Raw genomic sequence first — 21,380 nt, forward strand, 5'->3', positions numbered from 1 at the left:
ACAGAAGCTGAGGCTGGAATTATTAAAAAGCAGTTCTGTTTGTTTAATCTGGCTTCCACTGAAGCCAATGGAAAAATTGTCAGACACAGATTTGCATTTCCATGGGATGCCTTTATATTCCTGTAGTAGGGCAAAAAGCCTAGTTTTAAGTATCTTGACCCTGCCAGGCAGTGTAATGGAGCCTTAGTGGAAACAAGAATTAGGCCTCCATCAGCCTGAATAGGCATTGATTTACATAACTGCTGTGTGCTTTTGAAAATTCTACCCAAAACAAGCAGATTATTTGACTAATATGACTCAACAGCCTTGTGACAGACAGTAGAAGAACTCAGTCTGTCTCACATTAGTGAGCACTAGACCAAATCAGTCCTCGATATGTTTCTAGCTTGGAAGAGGGCTCAGTTACACAGAAATCTTTAAATTATTTTAAAGGACATTTTTAAAATAGAAATTGCATACAACATTTGATCCAAGGCTGATGACCTATTACGAAACTGCTCAAAAGTAAGTGCTGCCCATGACAAGCCGCTTTAAGGGGAGAACAAGATAGATATGGAAAGGGTTCCTACCATTAAAAGAAGGTAATATCAACCAAATTATTTCAATAATATGTGTAAAAGATGGACAAAAGCAGAAGGGCGGAAGGAATCTTGTGGAAATAAGATTCCAAAAAGGATCCTGGCTAAGAAGATGGGCCTGAATGGAGAGAGCATTGAGGCTATCTACCCTTGCTGGATACCAAGCCATTGCATGCACTCTACATGGATACTTAATTCCGCTAGCCTCCAGCACAATTAAGACTGAGAAATGCCCTGCATGTGAATATGTAGGTATGACTTGGGGCTGAAACGCCGTCTCAAGAAAACCACCCAAGTTTGTTTAAAATTCTATCAGCTCAAGAGGTTGCTCCCTCCATCCTCCCCCTTCCCCCCCCCTCCATCAGTGGTTACACTTTAACCATGTATGGAAGAGTTTCCAGAGGTCTGAGCCATTAAAACCTACAGAGAGTAGAAGAACTTGGCAAATATGAAATAAAAGCATTTTAAATAGCTCTGAGACAGCCTGCTTCCCTTTGCTACTGAAAATGTGATAGATGTGCTGCCATTTCTATGTAGGAGGCCACGATCTGAGGTTTTGGACAAGTCTATAACTTAACTACACAGTACAATGTGCCCCCAAAACTGTTTGAATACAGATTAGCACATCAAAACCTGCAGGAGATATTTTTAGCTTATTTAAAACAACAAAACAAACAAACAAACAGCTACACAAACACAAAAAACTCTACACCCCAACACTTGAAGTAGTAGTGCTGTGTGTTATCTGCAGACAAGCTTTCTGCCAAGCATTCTTGTGCATGCCAAAAAACTGTGGTTATTCTTGGACAATTTCCTATTTACAACACATTAGTGTGCATGAAACAGTGATGTTCTACCATTTTTAAGAGTTGCTGATCACAAGAAAACCTCTAACACATCTCCTCTCACAACACATGATTTATGGGGAGAACATTACAGCTGTCTTCCTCTTCCCTACAAGAAACAGACACTTAAGAAGAAAAAAAAAAACCCAATTACAACACCAAGAGAATATCCAGGATACAGGAAACATTGTATGGAAGCTTACGCAATGATAAGAAATTACGCAGAAGCATGTGGAATTTACCACGGACAACATCCTGCCCCTGGTAATACTGTAAGGTGCAAAGAGAATTAATGGCCTGTAGGGTGCAAAGAGAATTAATGGATATGGTTCCCCCTTTCCTCCATATTTCAGAAGACCACCAGATCTGCCTTCAGAAAAACAGATTTTCTGATGATGCTCCCTTTTAAACCTTTTAGGATGTTCTGATTCAGAGAGTTGCTAAGTAATCACAATTCAGTGTGATATCTCCTCCTTGAAGACAATTCAGGGGGACTGAGATTCTCACACAGCTCATTAAGGAACTGGAATTCAGGAAATCTAAACTTTATTCCCAGCTTTCTACAATCACTGCACTAGAAAGCAGCATCACATTTTCTCAATTGAAAAACAGAACTAAACCTGCCAGTCTCCTTTTCAAACACTTAAAAACTTGATCAATACCCTACAAAAGCTTTGCACTTCTATCACTGTATAAAGTACTCAGTATCTCCACCTGAAACCAACCAGACTTTGACATTTATTTTTCATACTCTCCTAGAATATTCCAGACAACATTTATATCAACTCCATCGCAGAATCATGATTCAAGAGCAGAGACTTACTGCTGTATCAACCCAGAATAATTGATTTCAAATGCTGTTAGTCCAGGTCTCAGTTCTATTGCTGTAGAGTCGCCCTCCTCATCGTGGAATCTGATCTGTGCCACTACTTGCAGCATTACAGATGCCAAACAGAAAGTGTGCCTTTGTCTGTACAATCACAAAATAATTTAGGAAGTGTAACACAGAAAAATATAGGTTCTAAGTGATTCCCACTGCCATTTGACTTCTGACAGCATCATTAATGATTCCTTTACTTCTAAGAACCCCACCTTCTCTCCTACTCCAGCCACCCTGACTTTGTGACATGAATAATTTGGGAAGACTAAAAATACTGTGTACATTGAAAGAAAAATGCACCTATACCTTTTTAGTACTTCATGAATGACAGCCTTTCTATGTATTCCATTCTTCATCAAATTCATTAATGTCATGAAATCTTTAAAGTATCACTTCTACATCAAGTAGAAAATCACATTTAAATAATACTGTCTATAAATCTTTTACTATTTTCCCCCTGTCCATTAGTCATTAATGAGAACACGAACTTGCTGTTTACCCATTTTTCATCAACTTTTTTACCTCAACCTCAGAATCAGCAGAGTTGAGAATTATTTTGTCACAGAGAACATATTAGGGGACTGAGTGAGAATGAAAACTCTGAAGAGGCGTCTGAGAGCAAGCTGCAAAACAGGTTAGCAAAGATTTGAGTGCCAAAAGTTTTTCATAACCTGGCAAAATTATGAGATATAGACAAAAAAAACCCCCCAGACTTCAGAGGTTATTCTCTGTGAAAATGAAGTGGGTCCTAGAAGTCTTGATTGCTCATAACATACAACTGTGGCAATTAAAAAATTAATCAAGTCAGGGGCTGGATGGGATTTCTTATATAACAGGACAGCCCTGAGTTATGTACTCCTGTCCTGGGGAACCTACCACATACAGAGCCAATAGTTTTTAAGGAAATCTAAAAATAATTGTTGGAGTTATATTAACATATGATCATGTGCTAAACGTCACTGTAGGGTGCATAGTAAGGGACATCAATATATAAATATATGCTTCCCTTCCTTTGGCTATCACCTGAAATTACAATCAAAAATAAGAGACAAATCTCTCATTTCTACGTATTGATTGAAGAAAAACAGACGTGCTCTGTGTGACAGATATGACTCTTCCAATAAAGTTTTCAGCAGTTCCTTAATTCAGCATATGCCTTTTATATGGATAAATATAGACAAAACCTGAAAGGTTTTCATTTTGAAATATTTTTGTATCACAGCATTACCTAAAGGTCCAGTCAAATCCTATCCCTAACATGCTAGGTGTGTATAAGACTGGACACCTTATCAGACTAGTTTACAGCCAATACAGACAAATGGAGCATCATTACTACCTATCATTCATAGGCAGGGAAATTTAATGAAGACAGATGAAATAAAATGCTAGAGATTGCACAGAGTTTGATATCTAACTTGCTCCTCTTAGTGAGCCTCAGTTCACTGCCAAAGCTCATTTTCAGCTGCCACAGGGGAGACTGGACAAGGTTGCTGTGCCCAGCTATGCCTCCATATCGTTATTTTCCTCACTTGTGCCACAGACCATCAGTGTGCAAGACAGTAAATCATCACATGACGGCCATATAGAGAGGACATTTTACCTAAGTGGAGACCATTCGGTCACCTCAAAGGAGTCTCAATGGAAATCTCTCCTGCAGAGCAGGCAGTAAGCTCTCTACAAGGTGCTTTAAAAGCTATTAGCCACACTCTGGGTTCTGGCTCTTCCTCTAAATAACTGTCTCTGTTGAACTGTATACCTTAGGAAGTTGCAGAATAACAAACGTTGTCATTTAAATGTCAAGAAAATATTCTGGAAAAACTTAACAGAAAACTGAGTCATGGTGTTAAGGGCTGTTCAGCCTCCTGAGCTCAGACCATTAGCAGCCATCTCAAGTCACGGATGGGAGAACTGGGAAAGCACTTACAGATGCTGCAGAGTAGGACTCCACTTGGGAGCGGCAGCAGGCAGCCCTTTATGTGCAACAATAGATAATGTAGCTCCAGCCTTTCAGAATGAACAAAAATTACTAAGCAAGATGATGAATACCTAAAGGAAACATTAAAGTTGAAGTCAATCATGAGAAAGAGACAGGGTTACTATCTTTAGCTATCACCCAAATCTACCTAAATCAAGGTGGCTTTTAAATGATCCTGGACTTACTATAACCGCTCTCTGCTTAATTTAATCTCGGTTTCCCCAGCTAGAACAGAGGGGCTGTTCATAGCCTGGAGCTCTGCCAGAATGAAATCCAGATTAACTAGTTTTAATTTCTTATACCAGAGCATGTGGAAGAGCTCCAGTACCCAAGAGCAGTTGCTGGGCTCTCTCCACAACCTAAGCTACTTGTGGCCATGCTGCCATGCCAATCTCAGGTGAGGTGAATATTGCAAGGACAGATCCAGGTGATTAGTGGAGTAGAATAAAACTGGAAAACGAGAGTGAAGAACCTGCCCTGGTATCAAGCACAATGCTTGTCTTAAAATCCAAGCATCTGCATGCTCACAGACACTTGAACTTTTGAAAGGAAAGAAATACTCCCATATTTATGCCAGAATAACTGAGAAAGACCTAACCTTAGGACTCATTCATAATGTTTGAAACGTGCTACTAATTATTGAGTCAAACCATCAAGTTTGAGTCTGGCCCTATATTGTTCCAGCTGCAACTGAGAAATCTAGAATCAAACCCATACTTCAAGTTTTAAAGGCTTAAGGTCAGCCTTGACTTTCTGTTAAATTAAGGAAATAATTTAAGCTACAAATTAATTAAATCATTAAGCAGGCTTGAAAATGAGCCCATCTTACTTCTAGTCTTAGTAAAAAAAAAAAATCTCAAATTGAATTTGCAGTTTATGCATGGTATCTCTTACTTTTATTTCAGGATATACATTTGGGAAAATTTAAGAGGCAAGAGATGCCTATCTGAGGATGGAATTGATCAGGAATGCAGTTACAACAGAAAGAATTGCAGCAGACCATAAAAGAGAAAGAGAAGAAAAAAAGAAAAGCCTACTACAAGAATAGTCTAGCAAAACGCAACTGTAGTGAGTTTGGGCTGTTTCCCAGTATTCCAGGGGGAATTCTGCTATTTGCTGAGTTTAGTGAACATAATCTAGTGCAGAAGGGAAAAAAAAAGTGCCGCTGCTTTCACCATTTTCTCAGTTCTGCTTTGTACAAGAAATCATATAAAAGACACAAAAAATAATGCATTACTATGAAAGTACTCAGAAGCTTCCAAAGCAGATGTTCTCAGCACACATAAGAGGCACTGATTGGACTTTGAATAAAACTACACAACCAGAATGAAAAAAATAAAGTGACTCAGCAGGCAGAGACGAATCAAGGAAACTCAAAAAATAGTTTGGAAATAACATCTGTAGTGATAAGTCAGCCTCATTTTGTTAAACAGTAAAAGGGAATCAATACTTTCCACTACACTTCACAGACAGCACTATTCGAGTGACTTTCCTCCAAGAATCTCAGTATGCAACTTTAAGGAAATTAAAAATCATTCAGAAAATACACAAACAGCTAACAGGAAATATAAAATGAAGTAATTGAAACAGAATCTACCTCCAAAACCAGCAGTTACTCCACAAGTTATTTATAGCAGAAAACTTACAAGAGAGTGAAAAGGTCTTAAACCTTCTGAAGTTTTAAATACTTACCTCTTGCAGCCAAAATCACATCAGTGGAATATCCAGGAAAAATTTCTAAAAGATTGCACTAAGGAGCTTGACTAGCTGAGAACATGATGTAGCGTTTCCTTTGCACCGTGTAGCCATAGGCATTTACTCATTCAACAGAAGCACAGAGCGTGATACTGTAGTGCAGCCTTTTACATAGGGATACCAAAGAGGGGGGAGGGAGGGGAAAGCCCTTCCCCAAAGACTCTAGTTCAGCCCACTCATTAAAATACAGAGTGGAAACAGCTGCTGTAGAAAGGAAGAGGACGTCCAAACAATTTTTTGTTAAATTTCTTAGGTGTAAACTCATTTCATTCTGGAGTCTCAGTAAAAAAAAAAAAAAAATAAAATAAATTCTCTTTTGAATTTTACTCTTCCTCTGGCGTTGCTCTTTAGGAAAGGGACTCTAGCTCCACTCAATAATAAAAATAACAGTGGATAGTTAGCTCTCCATTTTCATAATCATTACTAGGCAATCTTACTAGGAGAAAACAGATCCCTAACAGATCTCCCTCTCCACCGTACAAGCTCTAGTACAAGTACATGTGTGTTTCATAATACTTAAGTCTTCACACAACGTAATATTAATCTCAAATGACTTCTCACCAAAAAGTCCCAAGCAAACAACAAATACGAGCTCACTGATAGCAACATTTAGAATTGACAGCATGTCTCTTACAGATTAGCACCTCAAAGTAAAAACTAGATAAAGAACAGAGGAAGGAGGTAAGAACAATGAAAGCTCCTCAAGTATTTTACAGGGAGACACTGGATAAACAAGGATTCTTCAGTCTGAGAAAGAGCCGGCAGACGGGAGATTGAGAGAGTGTTCTATTAAATCATGAAACGCACCAAAAATTCTAATCTGGGAATGGCAGCCCACTCTTTCTGGTAACAAGAACTAAGGGGCACTGAACTAAATTTAGGCAGAAGTTTTAAAACAAACAAAATGAAGTTATTTTTCACATTATTCATAGAAAGACTGCAGAGCTTGTCGCCCATGATCTTGTGGAAATCTACTCTGTGAGCAAACTCAAAAAATGAAAGAACAGTTCTTATCCTAGAACTTTTGGCTTGGGAAGATATCAGCCGCAAGTCACGAGAAGGTGTGGATATCTCAGGTATGGTAACAATTTGAATTTGCCCTCTACATTAATCCTTCCCCTAAACCAGTGACATTGACCACTGCCAGAGTGGCAGCCTAGATTAGAAGGATCTTTGAGACACAACTGTGCCCATTCTCATACTCCCATTTATCTAGTTTTCACAACGCTCCTTAATGACAAATTGTCTGTATCATTAGGTCCATTTCACAGATATTATTAATTCCCATTAACTATGTACCCCAAGGCCCAGAGTAGCACAACTTTTTGGAAATTTTGACTGGTAACCACAATTCAGAAATAAGGTACTATCCCTAAAAATCATCCTGAAGTGACTTTCTACTTCTGAAGGGCAGAACCCTTTCAAACCTCTGCACTTGTGACGGTTCCCTGTTCACTCCAGTATACCTACTCCATTATCTACTTTCATGGGCAAAGTTATTTACCAACAGGAGCTTTTCCACAATGATTTTAGCAGTTATTACTCCTATTTTCTGCTCTCTCTTTGCCTACAGTTGCAAAATCTAATGCATGCTGATAGTGAAATCTTACTGCAGCAAACCTATTTTAAATACATATGTGCTTTTTATGTATTATCAAATAGCCTTTTTTGGTGTAAGGCAAGCTGTCTGTTCTTAGAGCAGCAACTAGCAAACAGATTGTGCAATCAAGGTTGTTGTTTTGCAGTTTGCTTTTTTTAAAAAAGAGACATATTTTAAAAATACTCTCAGAGTGGCCATTGTGTGGTAAAAGGGCAACTGCCCACTGGCCTTGCTGGTACAACGGCTTGTCTGAATTAATACTGAGAAACAAGATACTTTCATGCAAAATAAGTAAATTAACTCGAGATTCTTTTCATATCAGGTCTGAGCAAAGTAGACAAAAACCCTGTTTCCCTTCTCTGCTCCTGATTTTAAACAGGGGCTTCCTAGCTTTTTGTCTGTCTCAGTGTGTTTAATGTTTCCTGGAGGCCTGCAAAGGCATGCAAAATATTTTAGTTCAGGGCCTCTATATGGTTGTAATAGGAAATAGATGTCCCCCTTAAAGAGAGGGGTTAGTATAGAAACAGATTATCTGAATGACAGCAGAGCCTTAAGTGTTTATTTCAAAGGGAAGGAAAGGACAGATAAATATTTACTCCTTTCTGTCCACATTGTAAAATACAGACACTACCCATTTTCAGTTACTTCTTGTCTGAGTAATCCAGGTTATTGTCTGATCCTGTTCTCTTGGTCAGGATTTGTCTTCATGTTAAAAAGAAATTCTGATGCCATCATTGACAGATACATCCTTTAAGCTACAGAAGAGTTTCACAAAGAGAAAGATGTTTTCTAAAACCTGGGCTAGTCAAGACCTTATGCTTGTACAGGATGTGTGGTCACCAGAAACAAATCACAGACTTTGTGGTTTACCTGGGAAAATGCACATTTCCTGTGTAAGGCTTCACACTATGCTGAAATAGCCATTTGGAAAAAAATCTGAGTGTTCCAGTGCTAACAGATTGAAAAATGGTGGAGACACAAATGTAAAGAAGGGTTTGCTTCTTACTCCTATCCCCTCCCTCACTTCACCCAGCCTGAAGGGTAAGTGCCATCCCCCCCTGGCAAGGCAGAAGATGACAGAACAACAGCAGATGTTCTCTTTCCTCCTGCACAGACCTTAATCAATAATCTTCAGGTCCTGATCTTTGATCCATTTGTGGCAGGAAACTTTGAGTCTGAGTCTCCTATTCCTGACAGGTCCATCCTTTCTCCTTTTCACTCTCTCATGTACCTACTGCTAGAGAACCAACAGAATTAAAAGTAACTTTGGGACAATTATCATTTCCTAGATGCAGTCTTACCTTTCTATTTCACAACTCGACTAAAACTGATGAGATCTCTCTTCCTCACCCCTTCTTTCCCTCTTTTAATTAAAAGTTGCATGGTAAATCAAGAGGAATCCAGAGGGGCTTAGAGCAAATCTCATTATCTTCATTTAGCTGCAACTACACTCTTGTATAAGAAGACATTAAGGAAATGACTGATGGAGTGAAGTGCAGTAGGTGCAACTCAGTGGAATGCTGGTTCAAAACAATGGCCTAAGGACAATCATACATTCTGTTCAGTAGATGGATGAGAGATCAATACCAATGGGACATATTCTGGAATGCTTCTGTATGCACAGGCTTTCCTCTTCATAAAGCAACTTTATTAAAATACTCTAAAGTAAGCAGACTTCTGACAATTCAACAGCTGGATAGGAAGTCCCTAAGCTGTTGCAGAGAAAAATGGTCATTCAATAAATGCTGTTTTCCTCTGAACAAGTACCATAGCACAAAGCCTTTAAACACAAGTGTTTTTACCAATCAGAGAAGTTGCTGTCATGTCTGAAGGTGCAAATGGATAACCTTCAGCAGGCCCAGTTGATGAGTTACTCCTGTGTTATGAGCTGAAACAGCATAATAAAGTTTTGCAGCAACTGCAATGCAACAAGATTTTCTGTGCAGTTCCTCCGAGTTTTCATCTTGTCTCATTTAAAAAATACATATTATTTTAAAGTAATAAATCAAGTTTGGGATACCAGTGAATTTCTCCCAATTCTGTTTTCTCTTTACCCTCTTTCCCACTGGGTGAAGCAAAGAGATGAAAAGGAAAGGGGAAGACAGCTATTTAGATCAAGGTTAAAAGAAGCAGAAGAAAGGAGAACAATTTTTCAAGGAAAGGAAGAGATTTCAAAGCTGAAAAGTGAAAACTTTCTGTCTCATTCTGGAAACACAATGCAGTTATTCCTGACATTAAAACAGATCTTCTTTTGCCACATTTTACATCACCAATTATTTCCTTCTGGAAACATTCACAATGGTTCAAATTCAATACTGAGAAGGAGAGGGGAGTTGCACTATAAATGGACTAGATGGCCAAATGCACCAAAATAACAAACTGAGACTTTTGCTTCTGGAATGGCATGCACTGTATTACTAGTGATGCTACTATCTCTGGAAAATTCACACTGATTTTATTAATACCTGTATTTATTAAATTAAGATACATAAGATTATTAACACTGTCTTTAGACCAGTTGTTCTATGACATAATCAAGGTGCTCAAGCTCTCAATTCCCACTTTCAGCCTAACATGTATTAACACATTCTTCAGCAGTGCTATCTTTTAAAGAAATAAGCACTCTCTCAACAGAGAGCAGCAAGTTGTCCTTGCAGAGCATTTTATATGATCATGGAAGATAAGATTCATTTTGACTGAAGTCACCACAAATTGCAAGGCTTAATCTGAAGTTCCATGGGATATTTTAATACCTTCCCTGAGCAAAGAAGGTTCACATTTCTCAGAATCCATTAAAAAAAAAATGCACACGCTTTATGGAACCAAACTGAGACTGACCTAACTTGGAAAACTGGCTGGCTGAGGCAACGTGATCAAGCATCTTAGATGCTGAGCAGAACCTCAACAGTCTCAATCTGTTCACTGGATGGTGAACAGATTCCCTTCTCCCTTCCAGCTCCCTTCCCCACCCACTCTGACAGCACTCTGCTTTGGGAGTGGCTTTTCTCACCAGGGAAGGAAAACTTTCTTTTAATGTGGTTCATGAAAAGTTTAGCTGGTTTTCTTTCTCCAGCCCACCTACACTGGAAAAAGACATTAGTCCCAACCAAAATCCAGTATAATAACTCTGCCCATCTGTGGACAGTTCTTTTCAACTTGCAAGGAAGCAATCCCACAACTGCAACTTCTCGTGTCTCATTATGATAATGGTGGTGTAGCATAACCACGGAATGAGCTGTACTGGAATTGTTTGAGTATAGTAATCGTACAAGCACTTTCAGATGCCTTCATCCAAGAAAAGGAAAACAGGGATTAGATGAGATCTAGGGGTCCTCTAAGTATAGGAAGAACTACCAATAAATTCAAGGGTAATAGAGGCAATGGGCTGCATAGGATGAATTTTATTTTAACTTGTCTTTAATAATACACCATGGGATAAAGAAACTGAGCTGTGGAGTATAAGCAGTACAACTGCGAGGCATAATGAATGAATTTATTTCTGATCCAAAGTCTGCTATCAGTAACATGGATCATGTTACTGCTTTCAATGAGCTTTGGAGCAGTTTCCCATGAGCACCATGTAAAGGATATGAAGTCAGACAACGAGAGAAACAAGGGCAGTGTAATTTCAGCAATGTGTGTGGGGGAAAATTTACTTTCCAGAAAAATAGGACCTGGGAGATGCCACATATTATCAGATCACTGATCTACATAATGCAAAAGCTTTTATCAGTATCAGAAGCCTCAGGGTCACATACAAAGAAACAATCAGCAATTCTGGGAAAGCTGCAGCTGGGTATTCCTCCTGTTTGACAAAGGCACATAGTAGCTTCCCCGTGTCTGTAAGGCACCATTTTTTCTTTGCTGGGTAAGTTTTCAGCTGGATTCATTCTCAGTTCACCTGACCATGTCACACCAGCACTAGAGCAAACACAAAGTAAGGGTGAAGTTGGGATAGGGCCATGTCCTTTCAGTACCAGCCAGGACCTGGATCAGTTTACAGCAGTCCTGAAACCACAGATCCACAGAAGAACTCAAAAGATCTTTTACAGTTCAGTGCAACAAAGTAAAAGCCAAGAGAACTCAGGTTCAAGAAACCAGCTACGTGGGAACAAGTAAGCTTGTACTTCCAGAGCAATGCACTTGTCCCTTCTAAGGAGCAGGAAACAAAGATCTGAATTGACTCCCAAGGAAGAGAGGAAGGTCTGGAAGCCGTAACCTAGCACCATTCCTCTTTGCCTGCCTTAATGTTCTCCAGGCAGATCATTTTCCTCCCGATTACAGGGTGGTATCTCCCCCTCCATGAAGGACACACCATTTCTGATAAAAGGTTCTGGAAGTTTACTACCTACCCTGCTTTCAGCACAAATCCAAAGAAAGCACTCTGTTCCTTTCCCTGGAAAGAGTTTAACTCAAAGGTAGTGCATACCAAGAGACACTCCAAATTCACACTTTCATTCTAGACCAGAGAGGTCTTCTGGTCACAAAGTTGCAGTCTGGGTCCTCCCTCTGCCTATTTCTTTGATTTGCTTGAATCCTTACCCTAGCTCGGCCTCCTTTTCCCTCCTGTTTATTACTGCAGCCCTGGTGGTCCCTGCATACTGCACAGCTGCTCCTCCTTCCCTCCTGCCTAAGCTAACTCTAAAATGCCTCCTTGGACCAGATGTTTTCCACATGTTCCACTGTCTATTTTCTTCTCCATCCCCAGATCCAATCCTAAAGTATCCCTTAATCAACTTGTCCAGCTTGGTTCTGGGGCAGGCAAAAAACAAGTCCCTGCTTTTTCCTCCATGATAATACATGGGCAGGAGACAAAAATAATCCTTAACCTTGGCACTGCTTTTAGTTTCCATTTCACCTTCAGATGATCAGCTTTGGCTTTGGTATTTCTTTGGCTTTCTTTCTGGATTAAATTTGATTTCTTGGAAATATTTTGTAAAGCGTGCTTAGTATCTGTATTACTTTCCACTTTTCCTTCTAATCATCCTTCCGTTTATTAGCTGCCACTGAAGGCTTATTTACAGGTACAAATCTTAAGCTTACAGGTATTTCACAGGTCCCATCCCCCTTCTCTGTGACATTTCCCACTCTCCATCTGTCATTCCTTGGCACCAGTGCCTGCAGTGGCAGTAGACATTTATACAAATTACCATCACTCTGCTTCATCTCTCAAAAGTTGGTTTCGCTATCAGCCCAATTGAAGACACTTTCACAAGCTTATGTTAACTGGAGATCAGACCAAAACCAATAAACTCCAGCTGGACCAGTACTGTAAACATCCACTGTAAGGTAGTACAACTTCCAGTCACTCATTTGTAGAGATGGCTCTGCAGAGGAGGGATGGGTGCAGTGGTTCCATCCCCTCCTGTGCAATGTTATGTTTCCCTGAGCAGCCCTGCTCACTTTAGACCAAATCCTGAACTCGGTCATCAGCGTACCAAAGGAGCAGTAACGCATTCCCTAGGCCGGTGGCGCAGCCCTGCCACAAGGAGTGGGTGAGCACACAGTGACAAAGCTGCCAAGAGAGAGATTAGAAGATCCCAGGCACCTACAAACCTGGAACCAGAAACTAAAGTCATGCAGATTTTGTGTAAACTACAGACAGTCCACAAAAATACTCGTCAACAGGGTTTTCGTTCTTTAAAGTCCTGGCTCTAGTCTCAGTCACAGTTTCTGCATGCCCTGCAGCTGAGGCGCTTGTCCCTCACAAATGGCCTTGAGCTGGAGAGAGGGGACAAGGCAGACAGTGACCAGCCCCCTCACTTCACTGGCAACGGGGTCAGAGAACAAAAGCTGGTGGCAGGACATCCCTTTTCTGAAAGCATTACTCCTAAATTTGCTGTCTCTGTAAAAGTAGCTCTCCACCATGTGATTTCCTACATACCGCAAGGGCTCCAATAAAAGCTGTTGCATTCAGCCAAATGTTTAGTACTCCTCTGATATCTGTATATTAAAAATTACTGTGGGGGTGAGGGAGAGCAAAAAGAAGTATAATAGTCTTGAGAATATTAAGTGGAGCACTGGGTGAAAAAAAATTTTGCTTTCCAAATGCCACATGCAGATTTATTGCAGGAAGAAAATGGGTGCGTAGGCACTGAAAAGCCCTAGGCAAAGTCCTGCATTTCATTTTCTGAATTACTCAGAGTCTCTCTCTCCAGGACTTGAGCTGTGTCACTTCACTTTCTGATATTTCATAGACAGGAAGAAGTTTATATTAATGCTACATATTTTTAAGGTTGTATACTCAGAGTCTTTCACTGTGCCTAGATCTCAGATGAAACTTCAAGGCACCACCAACCAAAACTGGCAGAAACCTGCCTAATTTTGTGGCACTGACATGAAATTTTTTAATGAACTACAAAGAACTTGGACTCATTTGTTTTAATAGGTCAAAAGCTTCCCAGCAACACGGTCAAGATTGCATGCACTTTAATGATGAACCTGGCTGTGTCAAAACTGCTGGATAGTTCTGCTGCTCCCAATACTGCTAATAGACAGCAAAAAGGAAAGTAGCAAGTGATGGCAATTCTTTCTCAGCACCAACTATCTCACTGCTTCATCTTGGACAGTTTTGGTTTTAAAGAGCAGAAAGGACATCAGGGGTTTTGAGGGTGTTTTTTTGCTACTTGTGTTTTTGTGGTTTCTTGGTTGTTTTTTTGTTTGGTTTGGTATGATTTTTGGGGAGGGCTGTCTAGTGTCCTAGACAGCTCTGCTCAGTGCCTGCTCATGTTACAACATCACTATTTCTCTCTTTCTATACAGTTCACTAGACTTAGAGAGTTATTGAGATTCCATTTGGCTGGAAGCTGCTTCCTTGTAGCTCCCATATAGGACACATGGCAAGCAAGAGATAAAAATATCTGTACCACTCTTTGGTTTTCAATTCCTTGATACTGCTGTTAAAAAAATAAATTAAAAATATCTGTTAAAAGTCTCAAGAATTCAGTATTAACCTAGGGAAAAGAAATTCAGTTCTGGAAGAACCAAACAATAGAAGAAGTTTCCTAGGTGGAGCACAGAGAAGGGAAAAAAGGTGTAGAGCTCCAAAGACCAAAAGGTAATAAAGAACACTTGCATTTTGATCAGACCAAAGAAACTATACGTAGTGCTTTTAAAGACAAAGACTTTACTCCATTCTCTCCTGTCCTCAATACTTTGGAAGACACTTTCTATCAGATCTGCATACTGAACACATTGCTTGAATGTTAAAAAGTGGCAAGACAAAATTCTCCTGCCCATTTCTGGCCATTTCATATTCAAACTTATAGTAAACAACTTCTTTTCCATTCTTTACTACCTCCTAAACTTGTTATCTTGTTTCATTTCCCATTTTCACTCTTTTTACACCTTCTGATTCATTAGTTTCTAGACCCGCAAATCCCCTTCTCCAGTCACCACCTTCTCAGAAATCACTTTTCCTTCAAACATTTCTCACCCTTCCTCCTACAAGTAGCCGTTCTCTATGTTATTATCTAGGCAGGACTGAGACTGGTGACTCTACAGTGCAAAGAACAGGTCTTATTTATGTTTGTGAATCCTTGTCTAACTTTATGCTGCTGTGTAAATGTTTAATAGGTACTAATGCATTTGCTGGAACAAGCTATGTGCTAATACTCAGTGGACTGTTTGGATACAATCCTTGCTGACTGTCAGAAGCTTCTGGAATAAAACAAAATGCAGGGTTTTGGTGACACTGCAGTTTCAAAGCTAAAGGATCCAACAGCTGAAGTAGCCTAACAAACCATGAGCCATCGTAGTACCGGAAATGGCCCTATCTGCTCTTTCCGTGTTTGAAACAGGATAGAGTTTGAAAGCTTAGCACTATGGATGTGAGGTTGCATTCAGCTACAGCCACTGTACCTTATCTCCTCTGTGTTATCTATCTCCAGACCCCCAAGGTCATAACATTTTAAACAAACCTTTCACATCTTTGCTTTCTCCTTAATGTTGGCCGAAGAGTACAGAATGGTCTTGTCCCCTTTTCACACTGCTCTTGGCATGATTTTCCTGGGGGCTTGGTTGTATCATGTCCTGTGTAGAATTAATTGTGAAAGAAAAACCCAGTGGCAGATCAGATGCATAGTTTTTATTTCAGGCACCAAATAGGAGCTGAGTGATTCATCAGCACAAGCACACCACACAAGAAGCAACTGCTCAAGCAAACAGGGAATGAATGACGTCTTGGCCTCTGGGCCAATGAATAGTGATGCTAATGGAGAAAATGCAACAAGGACAGCAGGAGTGTCAGGCCTACCTGTCATCGAGTCTCATGCTAAAACTCATGGAGACAAACCACATCAAAATTTCCACAATTTGTGTGAAAGGAAAGCTTTGGGGTTTGTTGTTTCTATACCAGGTTGTTCCCAACGGTGAGACTGGTGATGACAAGTCTTATCCCATAACCTAAACAATTTGTGCCCTGTTGCCATGAAATCCAAGGATATAAAGGATCACTGTTGTGGCACGTTTGTAGGGGCTCTGCAATGAGGAGTGCTAGGTGGTGCCTATCCAGTCACCCACTTCCAACACTGCATCCTAGGATCAGGTTCTCTTTCCTGTTAATTTTAATATAGTTTCAATAATAGTACTCTTGATGTCTTAGCCTTGAAAGAGAATTTGACCAAGAGATGAATTGACAAGGTTTTCCCAGTTGACAGTGTGAATTAGGAAAGAAAAATAGCTAAATGTGGTAGAAGCAAGTCCAAGCAAAAGACAACTCTATTAGGAAAAAATCCTGTAGCAGTGAAATCTGTTGGACTCTAAACAGTTTATTCTGTGGCATAAAGCATATGCCACCACTTCAGTCTTTAAAAAGAGACTTTTAAAGTCTGCATGATGAGATTTCATCACTAGTCAACACCTATTTACCTGTAACCAACACAGTTTTCAGAGTTCAGATTTGGTGTAAATTATGATCTGTTTGGGAGGAAAGGTGTGCGTGATTCATCAAGTGATGATTATTACAGATCTAAAGGAAGGGGCATGGAGGAGAAAGGCTGTTTGCAAATGAGTTACGGAGAGAGACTTTCAGAAAGATCAGAACAGAAACACTTCAGAAAATCTGCCCCTATATGACTGAAAGCTGAACTCTCTACAGAAATTTCCACCCAGTTGCAAATGTTCCGCGCTTGCGCCAAAACTGGTTCCCAGCTCTCTACCTGCTGTATCTGGTGTCAGGAACATTTCTCCTAGAGATGTAGTAATTTTCATGAACTTTCTAGCTCATCAAATATCAGAGCTCACATATGAGAGGATTTTCACAGGAGAACGTAAATCTTTTGGTGAAGCCCTCATTGTTTGAGGAACATTATTTTCAAATGCTATTAACTGTTGCATCATGAGCTGGACAAGTGGTACAATGCCTTTGTGCTTAATGCAAACTAACTTGAAACAAAGAGGAGAAGGTGGAGATCTGTTTGTTGTTTTCTATTGCCTCTAAAGAACACATTGTCAAGTACCCAAATAAATAATCAAAATAATAGAAAACTGAGCAATTAATCTTACACTATTAATTCAGAGTTCACAGTTTGTAGGAACTCTGAACCAGTTGCTGAAAGTGTGCCTTTCACCCATGAATTTGTTTTGTCAAGGAATCCAGACCTAATTCACAACAATGTGTTTCTGTAGAAACCGTAAAACTGCTTTCATAGATGTTTTGCTTTGTCTCTGGTTCCTCTAAAATGCAACCAGTTTGGACTCAGATATGATTTGACTAATTTCCATTCATTCTGGTATGAACCAAATTATGATGCCTTGTGAATTCACAGAAGAGTCATGTCTTCAAAAGGTTTATTTCAAGATGAACTGGTAAGCCTTGGGGACTAAGAAGCCCTTTAAAATCAGGGTCAGGCTAGGCATTTAGATTGAAAAATAATAAATAAATCCATTTAGAGACAAAGGCCTTTTGTATACCAGTCTTCCAGGAAAACTCATGGGTGGCTGAGAATTACTTAGGAAAACTTTGTGGAAATTAATTCCGATTCATTCTCAGTTCTTTCTCCCACCCTGAAAAGAGGGCTTTATGGAGGCAGAAAAGCATTGGTGAGTTCACACAAGGTCAGGGAATATCTGGCATTGCAAATGCAGAGCTAGAAAATGTTTACATTTCCTGTACCACCGAAAGAGAGAACCAGCACCTACCCTGCCTATGGCTCATTGAGAACCTGGGCCACCACCAGCCCCAGCTACAAAAGGGAGGTGTACCCTTAGAAGGTACAGAGAGGAGTAAAAATTGCAGTCAAAGCTTATGTGGTATAATAGTTGAAAGGAACCACTTCCCACCCTCTATTCAAAAGGAAGAAAAAAACCACAAAAATACCACTAAACCCAAAAGAGTCCCACTGTTCTTCATCATACATTGCTTTCTGTTACTAGGCAGGCACTGTCATGCTGACACGTACAGCTCATTAGAGATTAGAATTTTACTTGGGAATTTTGCATTTATAGATACAGATATATAAAAAATACCATGCTGTGTTATGGGCTTTTATAGTGATATTTATAAAAAAACACTATTCTTTACTCTTAGCTCTGCAATCATATGTTAATAATTATCACCACAAAAGCTATTGCAATTCTTCCAAGTTATACAACCAACTAGACAGCAAAGATAGCTTTGAACATTTGAACATCAGGTTCTTATTTACCACATTATCCTATTTTTAGGTCAAAACTTTACACATTTGCTGAAACCCTTTTCTCTATGTCAGGCAGTTCTCTTGGTAAAAACTCTTTCAGGTACCAAGCTGCTGAGGAGGAACAATACAGTCTCGGATTCAGTGCCCAACTAGAAATCCAGCCTTTCTTACAGAGAGTGAGGATGACTCCCAGACTTGGCAAGGGAAGGAGACAGTGCCTCCCTTATGCCACGTTTTTTGCTCAGGACTTAGAATATTATAAGGGGAATCATTAATTAACAGACACTTTGAAAACAGTGTCCACCTGCTATTAAATAGATACGTTCTTGTTCTTCAAACACCTGAAACACCCATCATCTATCACCAGGAAGCCTAAACTTGAACACCACTTGTAGCAGTGTGCAAGCACTGTTGTGTACATTAACCTGAATTCTCAAGTTCTGATTCAATGCAACTCTCTGGAGAAGACCTTTGAATTGTGTTTGAAACACTGCATTCAAAAATCAAGGAAGTAGTCACCTCCTGCCAATAGATTTGAATGTCGCTTTTCTGGAAATGTCCATAGAGCAATTTAGATGAACACAAAGGAGAGTAACAGCGTGTAACATACATTTACATACCTTTGGCAGAGCTCAGAGAAAGAGAACCTGCAGCTCTACAGGTATGTTCTAGACTCCTCCTGGAAAAGAAAAAAACAAACAGTAAGTGTTCTAGAATACAATAGTCTAATGCAGCTGTCAGGAAAAAAAATAAACAATAAAATGCTCTCTCAGTTTAATATAAAAGAAGCCACCACCCTGAGGTAAGGGAGAAAATTTGTCAATTATTTGTGGCCCATCAGTTCAACTAGCCTTGTTATCTTTTAAAGCTAAGAGTCACCATTTGTCTATGAATCAGCTTTTATAAGACAAGATCTTGCATGTCTATATGAAACGCAAGGCAACATCATTTGTGTTTATCATTCTGTAAAGAGAAGCAGAGCCAAAATTCTGCAACACCTACTTTAGCTGCTGAAATCCAGAGAACTGAATGTGCTGCTGTTAGCACTTGGAGACAGGAATATGTTTTGATCTAATACGTCCCCCACAGACTCACTTGGTGTCAAGAAGGTCTTAGATTCCATAACAGGTTAAAATAGAGACAAATACGAAAACACTCTGCATGCAACTTATGCAGAGTAACTTCTACTCATTGTATTTGATCTTTTTCAAGTGTGTTCCAAAGTTTCTAAAAATATCATAGAATTCTTCAAATAGCTAAATTCTCCTACCTTGCCACAAAACTGACAGCTTGATTGATGTATATGAATGTCCTAGTATTACTTTTACTATGTTGTGTTTAATTCAAATCACACAGAATCACGGAATCACTAGGTTAGAAGAGACCTTCAAGATCATTGAGTCCAACCCATGCCCTGACATCTCAACTAAACCATGGCACTGGGTGCCACATCCAGTTTTTTTTAAACACATCCAGGGATGGTGACTCCACCACCTCCCCGGGCAGACTACTCCAGTACTTTATCACAAAGTTATGTGAGAGGCAGGACTAGTACAAAAGTGCTCATATATAATGAAATCTGCCTCAGAACACTGGCCTTTACTGTTTAGTCAGGTGCCTTCTTAGGCACTTGCCAAGGACACAGCCTGTGGATACCTGTATGTATGGATACAGTGCCACAGTGGTGGTGGATACCAGGAAGGTATCCCTGCCCACGGTGTGGGGCTGAGAATTAGGTGATCTTCAAGGTCCCTTCCAACCAAACCATTCTGCAATTCTAAGATTTTCTAACCTACTGGTCTTTTTTTCAATCACAAGACTTATGCATGTGTTGATATGTTCTTACTGGTACTCCAGTCAGTGAAAGTCCCTGTCACAGTGTTGCTACGGGGAGTAAAATGCCCTTCAACTTCCCTACGTCTTCCTCCCTCTCAGAAAACGACGTGCCTCACTGCTTCCTGGTATCCCAAAGTAAGGACTGGGGCTAGGAACACCTCATCCCTCTTCACTCTACGTCCTCCATTTCTGATCCTTGTTTTCCTCAACAGTCAATAGATAAATCCCACCACTCTGGATAGAGTAAACCACAGACATGCCACAACACCACTGGGCATACAAATCAGGCATCATGTGGTACCACTGACACCCTAAGACCCCTTTCCCCAGCACACATTTTGCCTGCATGCCTAGTCAGGCTCTCTATCTTCCTGTGTCATCCAGTTCTTAATTTCTCGCTTACTGTCAGTAAAGAGGGAAGAGTAACCCTGTTCTGCCCAAACTGACATGCTGGACTCCCTATAAAGGAACTCTAAGAACAAAAAAAAAAAGAGGCACACCAGCAATGGCACAGCTGTATTTTACATTTCTGTCCCATACTTACTCTAGATCAGACCTATCCAATGTCTATATATTCTCCAATGCCAGTGCTGTTATGAAAAATACAGTTTCACCCCCACCCCATACTAATTTATGAAGGGCAAATGCTGAGTACAGGTTGCCTATAATCTGACAAACAGATTGTTTACTTGCACAAAAGCTTTTAAACTCAAGTCATGCCCTACCCTCAGCCACACAAATAAATGACTCTGGAAATAGAAACAAAACAAGACCAAAAAAAAAATCAGACCTCTCCAAAAAATAAAGTCCTGGATGGTTTTTGCTAGAATGTAGAGTCAAAGGCCGAGAACAGTAAGTGAGACACATACTAATTCCAGCAGGAAATGCTCAAGGAAAATCATGGATTTTCCACACACCACAAAACAGCCAAAAGCCTAAATATACTGGAGCAAACACTATTATGAATAGCAGCAATAGTAGGTGTTGCCATTAGCTAAGTAACTCCGACATGAACCATTCTTATCTAATGTTAATTCAGAGCGGCAAAGGACTGCTCTTTCCACTGGTCTGCAATGAGGGAGAAATTCTCTGAAAGTCGAATCAAGTTCCATCAGTAACACATACTTCCTACGGATATCCCTGAAGATCAGACACACATTGCAACCACATTCCAAACAGCCAGCAAGCCGCAACAGCAAAATGAAATTCTGCTCTTAAACTGATTTACAGCTTGAAGAAACAGTATCCAGGATGCCACCCATTCCCTACAAAAG

At 39.9% G+C, this 21,380-nt stretch overlaps 1 protein-coding gene across 2 annotated transcripts in view; it reads right to left on the reverse strand.

Annotated features, from left to right (window-relative positions):
• Positions 1-21,380, reverse strand: part of SORBS1 (sorbin and SH3 domain containing 1) — a 162,801-nt gene that overhangs the window by 104,093 nt on the left and 37,328 nt on the right. The window contains exon 2 of one of the 2 annotated variants that reach the window (XM_066191365.1): positions 18,891-18,949. The gene's annotated coding sequence lies outside the window, so the exon portion shown is untranslated. Of the gene's footprint in view, positions 1-5,970; positions 6,102-18,890; positions 18,950-21,380 lie in introns of those variants that run through there. The other variant, XM_066191366.1, reaches the window with a different exon arrangement.

This window comes from Chamaea fasciata, unplaced genomic scaffold, assembly GCF_029207755.1.
Source record: "Chamaea fasciata isolate MVZ Bird 193981 ecotype frontalis unplaced genomic scaffold, bChaFas1.0.hap1 SCAF_9, whole genome shotgun sequence".
NCBI classification, from domain to species: Eukaryota; Metazoa; Chordata; class Aves; order Passeriformes; family Sylviidae; genus Chamaea; species Chamaea fasciata.